Source organism: Sander vitreus, chromosome 5 (genome assembly GCF_031162955.1).
Source record: "Sander vitreus isolate 19-12246 chromosome 5, sanVit1, whole genome shotgun sequence".
Lineage (NCBI taxonomy): Eukaryota > Metazoa > Chordata > Actinopteri > Perciformes > Percidae > Sander > Sander vitreus.
Genome location: NC_135859.1, coordinates 9,492,898 through 9,501,860, shown reverse-complemented (window position 1 = coordinate 9,501,860; position 8,963 = coordinate 9,492,898). Strand labels below are relative to the sequence as shown.

Sequence of the window (8,963 nt, the reverse complement as noted above, 5' to 3'; positions counted from 1 at the left end):
TGTATATTTCAACATGTGGTTGAACTAGGGCTGCTTTACTTTGAAAATAATCATTTAAACTTTAACAGCTGCAATCAGGCTCAGTTCAAACCCGGACATTCAAACCATTCTTATTGGGATATTGTGTAATTCACTGTGAAATGGTTGCTAAAGCAGTGTTTATTTTGTTCCAAGCTAAAAGAGTGGTTAGCAGCGCTGAGGAACTAGCCAACACGCTAACAATGCTCCAGAAATATTGTTGATACCAATAAATGTTTCTTTGCTTATGACAACTTGACTTATGACATCATGTCAACATTAAGCATGTAACAGGCAGATACAGGCAGACTTTATTTCTCATAGTTAAGATTTGATGATGATGTTCATATTGGCCATATGGCCAGCCTTAAATGAGTGCTCTCTAACTGATGAAGTACAAAATGCAGTCTTAATTCAAAACACTGAAGTAAAAGTACCATTAATATTAAACAAAGCATACAGAGAAGCAGGAGTTGTGTCATGGATGATGAAGTCAGATCCCATCCTGCGGTGTAGGCTACATGAGATTCCTCCGCCCACTCTTTACCTCTGAGACGGAGCATGGCTGCTGGTATATCTAACAGAGGAAACCCGAGAGTCCTTCAGAACTCTTCACAAACGCTGGGTTTAAAATATGTGGTTGGAAACTTTAGAACCAGAGGATGAAGGGAAGTAGTAAAAAATGATATCATGGAGAGGAAAAAGGATGAAGGCTGTTACCCACAATGCCTGATCACACTGGATTATGGTGACCATGGTGAGGAGTTGTCAGGAGGGAGGATGGATAGATGTATGGATGGTAGACAATGTGTGTCAGGCAGCATTAATTATTCTGCTTACCTGCCACTCTGTATCTTTCCCCTCTGTATCTGTAATGATGCACACTCAGGTATACAGTGAATCCCACAGTGTGACAAATACATTAGAAGAACAACACTTAGGTCATACAGGATAAGGTTTGTGGTATAACACACAAGAAAAGAGACTAAAGTATATGGTAGCGCATTGCTCATATTTGAGTTAGTGTTTCAGTCTGAAAGCTGAGACTCTGCTGCCCTCTGCTGAGCAACAGGATACAGATATCTTACTGACACAGCACAGAGGCACATCATGCAAATACATACAAGACTTGGGATCAGTTCCATAAATCAATCCATTCAATTTGACCGTTTGCTGTTCATTTTCTTTTCCACAAACATTTGACTATCCTGGGATTTGTTTCCAACCTGTCTGATCTGAACCTGAACGCTCATGTCTATCACACCTGGTGAATATAATGTTGTTAGTACTGATGGGGATGATTGCCAAAACAATGAGTACAAGAACTAAGTCTGAATAAACCAGAATTATTCTTCAAGACAGTGAGAGGAAAATAAAGTACTCTAGTAATGCATTTACAGGATGAGGCTGATTACATTGTATATTTGTCTTATAGTCAACCAATCCCGTGTGCAGACCCAAACCAGCAGTGAATGTCTCTGCTAACAAGTCCTGTGTGTGTATCACAGCCTGATGGATCATAACATGTCATCAGTGAGACACACTGCTGCACTGGCTGACATGTTCCTCCATCACCATCAACACACACACACACACACACACACACACTGTTCTTTACTCTGACTCAACAACACACACACCATCCTGCTGCTACAAATACTCACTACAGCACCAAATGTGGATTCATCCACCGCTGAAAGTAGTCTCCAACAAAGGCACAATTTTGTCCTGTTCGAGTAATGCTTGAAAAAAGAACTAGAGTGATCAGGCTTAGGATGTTATATTTTGTTTTTTTATTGAAATTGACTGGGCTGAGTTACATATGATTTTTCCACTCTATCCATAGTATATTTCCAGGCATTCCTTGCCCTTGAGCAATTCTTTCCCAGACACTGATGAATTGATAACCAGTGTTGGGCAAGTTACTTCCAAAATATAATACATTATTGATTACTAGTTACTGTCATTTGAGAGTAATTAGTTATATTACAATATTACTGTCTCTGAATTGTAATGCTTTACACTACTTTTGCGTTACTTTTGAGTTACTTTCACCAAAATAAAAGCGGAAGTATGACTTGGCAGGTAGATTGTGAATTTCACCACGGGATCAACAAAGTCTCATCTTTATCTACTATATACATCATAATTTATTCATATTATTTTGTATTATTTATCTGAATCTGCAAAGTAACTAAAGCTGCAGCTTTGTGTCTCCTGCCTCCTTGCAGCAGTGGGAGTCCACATAGAGCAAAGTCGGAGGAGCAACACCTGCCCTCCTGTATCGCTCCACCAACCCCGCTGCCATTGCATCAATTCCACCACCTTCGTCTGCAGTCAGGACACTAATCAGCACCTGACCACTTTCATTGCCCACAGACGTCATCCACTGTACTGTCCCCTTTGCAGGCCCACTCAATTTCTTTGTGATCTGAAAGAAACAAATCATTAACATAGAAAACAACAAGTAATCATCATTATAATTATCAAAATAATGAAAAAATCTTGCTGTACACAGTGAGGAGCCACTTGTAGCTCGGCACTTCCACAGGTGCTGGAGGTTCCTGAAACGTCAGCTGTTGGAGGCCATTTTTTTATTTTTTTTTTAAAACCTATTTCCGCGGTGGAGGGGGAAATTGTCCAGTCTAAGCCCATTAGTTAGAGCCACCGCCGTCGGAGTATTATACATAATGCCTAGGCCAAATTCTTCCAGGGCATAGAACAAATACGACCACTCGACCCGGTCAAATGCCTTCTCGGCGTCGAGAGACAGCACGAGGGCCGGGTCCTTGCGGCTCTGGGTTAGTTGGATGATGTTAAGGAGCCTCCTCATATTATCACAGGTTAACAATATGGGGCAGAACCTTCTCTAGGCGTAAGGCCAAAATTTTGGAGAGTAGTTTTTAATCAGTTAAGTAGGGCTATCGCCCTGTATGATGCGCAGCTATTTTTTCTTTTTCAGGACGAGGGAAATGTTGGCCTCCCTAAGGGATAGAGGTAGGATAGCATTTCCAAATGAATGATTGAACATAGACAGCAGAGGGTCTAAAAGAATACCACTAAACTACTTATAAAACTCACATCCAAACCCATCTGGCCCTGGAGCCTTACCTGACGGCATAGATTTCAAAGCAAATAGCGCTTCCTCTCTAGTAATTGGGGCATTTAGTTGTAATTTTTGATCATCCATAGCTTTGGGAAGTCCTAAATCTACAAAAAATTGACGCATGAGGGTCAGGGCATTGTCAGGCTGTATAGATTACCTATATAGGTTGGACTAAAATGATGCAAAGTGTTTATTAATGGTTCTAGTATCGAACGATCTAACACCATTGGAGTAAGCAATAGAGACTATATTTTGAGACTCTGCCCTCCTCTTGACGAGATTAGCAAGATATCTACCAGGTTTATCCCCAAATTCATATAGTTTCTGCCCGGCAAATTTAAGGGACTGTTCAGAATCCTGAATCAGAAAAGTATTCAATGCAGTATGTGCACATAACAGTTCCTTGAGCAAATTAGGACTCGGGCCAGATATGTGGTTTTTCTCCAATTTGGCCAATCAAGATTTGAGAAGTTTACACTGTTCATTCTTCCCACGTCTCTTGGATGCAACAAAAGACATAATCAGCCCACGAGAGTATATTTTACACATCTCCCAGAGGACAGAGGGATTATCTGTGGATGGTAAATTGATTAAAAATTCTTAAATTCGGAGGTAAAGTAGGAGATAAACTTGTCATCTTTAAAAAGATAAGGTTGAAATCTCCAGCCCCGTGACAATGCCCTGTCCTCAGCAAGAGAATATACCAAATAAAGGGGGGCGTGGTCTGATAACACAATGTTGCCTATAGAACATGATAAAGCGAGAGACATTTTTGAGGATGGGATAAAAATGTAATCAATCCTGGTATAACTTTTATGTGGGGCCGAAAAAAAAGTTAACTCTGAATCAGTAGGGTAAAGCTGCCTCCACACATCAGAATAATCAATATCACGACATATAGTAGTGAGCACCCTCGCTTGCTTAGAAGGGGGAGAAATGTTAGACGGAAGATTATCAAGAGAGGGGTTAAGGTGACAATTGAAATCTCCTCCCACAAAAGAGTTCCATAAAAACTGCAAAAGCTTTGGAGAGAAAATCAGGGGAATAGGCTGGGGGGCAGTATAGATTCGTAAATGTTACCTCTTTCCCTGCGAGTATTCTTTTAACAATTACATACCAACTCTGGCTGTCTTTAACACAGTCAAGAGACCTAAATGCCAACTTTTTACTAATCAAGATGGCTACGCCCCTACTGAAAGAAGAATATGAGGTAGCAAAGACGTGCCCCACCCAACTCCTTTGCAATTTAGCATTATCCTTGTCCTCCAGGTGAGTCTCCTGGAGGAAAGCAATAGAAATGTCTTCTTTTTCCAAAAATGACAGAACTGCCGCCCGTAAGATGTTCCAGGAACAGATCTTAATGTTATACAAGTCAGACATGGCCATAAGGCACCGTTATTTAGCAGGAATAGAAAATGCCATACTGATACCCCACATAGATCCTATACACATCTCATGTCCTGAGCTAAACACATGAACTACACTAAACAAACAAACAAATGTACAACAAGGAAAAACAAACTAAGGGGCTTTCCCCAAATAAACAGGGACTGTTCTCCATACAAGCACCTTTTTAAACTCACCAAGAGCAAACTGACAACACAGGATGAATAGCGTGCCAAGAAAACTAAAAAGGTCCTCTCTGTGAGAGTGAGCGAAATAAGGTGGAAACGTAATATTCAGCCTTGCCACTCGATTAGGAAATGTTCAATATGTTCAGAATGATCAAAGTGTTCAAGAGTAGACGACGACTAGAAAACGGAGCATGACACTGCATGAAAAGTGGGATTTTCGTCAGTAAGCGGCACTGTAGATTGTCGTGGAAGTTCAGGTTTACGACTGTAAATGACAATTTACAGGCAACACCGAAAACTACTGTGAATTGTTGGAAATTGATGTGGGCCTTGCTTGGCAGTTGTCCCCCCATGACCCCCCCTCCCCCTAATTCTAGGGGAGGCTTTAACATGTAAATGAAAATACTGTGAGCTATACAAATGCAAATCAGGTTAGCAGCAGGGGGAGTTTTACCCTAGGTGACATTTTTCTAAATGGTATTAACTTCATTTTAAGAAAATCTCTGGTATAAATAGATCAGACTCAGTATAGCCTAATTGTAGACTCTTACATTTGAGCTTGAATTGATTTATTTAATGAAAGTATGCTAAAATAATTACTGTGTATGTCATAAGCAATGGCCAATGTTGTGTAAAAAAGATACACAAAACAATTTATTTCAACAATTAGTTTTTATCAGGCTTTGCCATAAAGGTAAAATGTGCATTCCATGCAAACAACATCACAGTCTTCTAGAGCTCATCCACTGTGCATAGTGGCATGACTCAGTGACCTTTCTTTGGTCTTGCTCATCCAAGATTGTCTGGTGGAATGGAGACAGAGGCACCACTGTAAGAGAAGTCTTTCTGCTGACACCAAAACATGCTTCACATAAATCATATCAGCTTTGTCATTGCAAAGTGACCAACCATTTGTCTTCTTAAAATACTGGCAAATTCAGCACCATATTCACATGTCCATGGCATATGAAGCTGTTGGCTCTGCTGAAATGGCCTCATAATCTGGACTTCAATTGTCCTATTGTTATTCAACTTTCCCAGTATTCCATTAAAACTCACTGCAATTCACCTCCACACCAGTGTGTGAGCTGTTGGCGCCCTGCTAGTTAATCTGCCTCCTCTTTATCTTTCTCTATTACTCTACCCCTACCCCCGCCCTCACTGTTTTAATTTGAAAAATAGCGGAGGGATGACTCCTCCGAGAGTTAGAGCAAACGCTTCCAAAGTATGGGAATATTTCAGGCCAACTGGTAAAAGTTGTCTGTACACTCTGTCAAACTTCACTTACAACCTTTTAGGTGCGAGTACAACCACACACCTAAAAAGGAAATACACCGGAGTTGTTCAAGATGTACGGAGCGCCCACAGAAAAGGAAAAGACAACGTAAGTATATGATTATTAATGAAACGGTGAGCTAGCCTGTACTGTTTATTAACTCTTGAGAAGTACAATGACTGTCTTGATGTTAAACAGGCTACTTAGACTTTGGCAGTAATGTTTTAAACCCTACCATGCACGCAAGTTTAAACGCGAGCAGCACAGCTGTGTGCCTGGCTGCTTTCAGCGCGATTCATTATTAGGCAGTGCTAAGTGGGGCCAGTGTAAGTTGCTTTATAAAAGTGTATTTTTTTGGTCTTGTAAACTACAGGAAGCAGTACGCCGTCTTCATAACTCTGAGACAAATTGTAGGCGCTACGAACCGGAGCAAGGGTAAGATTTAAAGAATATGCTTTCATTCTGCTGTATAAGGAAATATACATTAATAGACTGATCTTAACCATACATTTTGTTTTCACAGACTAACCTCGCCTCGTAACGACGCCGTGACTTACATTTGCTCGGAGCAAGTCCAGATTTACATGATGTTGACAATGACGGCATTGTATGTAAGTAACTTTTCCTGTTTTCTCATTCCTTGTTTAATTTTACTGTGACTTATGTTTTGTTTTTTTATTCATACCACTCTCATTTAATTGTTTTCCAGCTGCCTGTAATTATGAGACAGTAAGCAGGAGCTTCAGGTAGAAACAACCAGATCTTGCATTGCAGGCGGAAGCTGTGAAGAGTTCAGCTCGGAGTCCAGCGAGAAGAAAGAGGGTAAGATTAGATCCGTTTTGGTCAATGTGACTATTTTTAATTAATTAATAGATGTGTTGTGTCCATACGCAGTGCATCGCGCAGTACTGATTGTCTTTATTGATTGTTTTTACAGCTGCTGGAAGCGAGACAGAGTGTGCTGGATGGATTGTACGTCCTTTTCGCAGCCAGCAGAAGCACAGAGCAACGCACCACAGACGTCTGCAAAACAGACCGAATTAAGACAGAATGCCGGCAGTTACCTTTTTTTTTTTTTTTTACCAGTTTACCATTTGTTGTGTAGGCTGTGTTTGTTGTGTGCTAATAAAGCTCTTTTTTTTGAATAAACATCACATTCCTGGCAAATTTTCCTTTCCTCAATAAATGTATGTCCTTGATGGTAATAGTCCATAGCATCACAATGACTTGAATATACAACATAATAGCATATATATATTAGGGCTGTCAATCATTTAAAAATGTAATCTAAGTAATTACATACTCTGTGATTAATTAATTGATTAATCGCATACATAATTAACGGTGCCTGAACCGATACTTTTTTAATAAAGGAAAAAAAAAAAGGGTACTAAACAACAGTTGGTGACAAACGGCTTGTTTATTGGTATGGCCATATGGTCAAAATTAAATGATTTAATAATAATGTATAACAATAACAATAACTTATTTCACTAGTAAATTGCTGTTGAATGACAAAAACAACCACCAGATGGGAAAAGGACAGTTACAATAACTTCAAATGCACCACGACGATGTAGTTTACCAGCTTCATTGAACGCACCGTCTGTGTTGTTTTTCCGACGGCAGCTGCAGATTGTTACATACCGGTGTACAGTAAAGCACAGTCAAACTTTACACCGTTTAGCGTTAGCTGTCAGCATCTTTTTGACCTGATTGGTTGGCAGATCACTGCCAACCAATCAGGTCAAAAAGATGCTGTGATTCAGCCAATACTGAGTGAAGAAATTCAAGCCAGGCCAGACATTCTCTGGACAGGCACGGTGTCGCTGCTATTCATATGCTAATTAGGCCAGACACTCTCTGGCCAGGAGAGGTTTCGCTGCTATTCATATGCTTATTAGAGCCATTAGCACCTCTGCGGGAGCTCTCCACATACGTCATGGTTCGTTTCCGACAATATGTGGCACAGACGAACGCGATGTTCACAGCCTGTAAATTGTCGTTAACTGCCGAAAATTAGGGAGATTTACGGGCGTTTACGGGGACGAAAAATCCCACTTTTCACGCAGTGTGAACTACCAGCCTGAGTGGGAAAACTGCGGTCGTTACAGAAAAAATGTCCCAAGCCAGACAAACGGAGCTACGCGCTCTGCAAAGTCATCATCCAGGCAGAGTGTCAATGAAAGCACGTACCTCCTCCGGGGTGGAAAACCTCTTTTAGGAGCCTCCGTGTATCACTTGTAGAGTACCCGGCGAAGAGGAGAGGAGAAATCGCTATAAAAAGAGACCCTGGATCCGTTGTGGATTAAGCCACCGTTCTGGCTCGCCCGGTGCGCCACTTCCATGACCCTCTGTTTGTCTCTGAATGAGTGGAATCGTAGTAGCAGCGAACTGGGGCTCCTGTTTGGGTCTGGTTTCTGTGCGAGGGTGCGGTGGGCTCTCTCCAGCTTTATGCGTCCGGCCTTTGTGGTCATCTTTAGGATGCGGGGTAGCCATGACTCGAAAAACTCCACCGGCTGCCCAATCTCAGTATCCTCCGTCAAGCCGACAACCCGAACGTTTAGACGCCTACTATAGTTCTCGGTCATGTCCAGACCCTCCGTGAGGGCGTTGACCTGCTTTTCCAGCTCCACAATCCTCGGCTCTTGTGCTGTGGTGGCGTTTTCAACTGTCAGTAGCCTGGCCTCTGTTTCATCTAGCCGCTTGCTAGCAGCCATGAGCTGTCAACCATCAATGGTATCAAGCTCGGTCTGGTCGCCATCTTGTGTGTTGTTGCCGGGGTTGAACAAGACATCTTTTTTGTCTTTATTTCCTCTGGTTTTTCCCATCTCACCGAAAGACTGTGGCCAAAAGTTCTGTTTTCCAAGGACATAGCCTGTTATGTTCAAAACATAAATGTCTTATAGCGCCCGGTCATTAGCAGGATAATAAGAAAAGTAGCACAGAGTGGCACGGAGCTCTGGCAAAAGCGTCTGCTCAGCTAACC

At 41.5% G+C, this 8,963-nt stretch overlaps 1 long non-coding RNA gene across 1 annotated transcript; it reads left to right on the top strand.

Moving 5' to 3' along the window:
* Window positions 1-5,873: 5,873 nt before the first annotated feature.
* On the top strand, window positions 5,874-7,123 carry LOC144517585 (uncharacterized). Its single transcript, XR_013501945.1, has 5 exons — window positions 5,874-6,082; window positions 6,348-6,409; window positions 6,498-6,585; window positions 6,684-6,796; window positions 6,912-7,123. It is a non-coding gene; the product is annotated as an uncharacterized LOC144517585 (long non-coding RNA).
* Window positions 7,124-8,963: the final 1,840 nt, after the last annotated feature.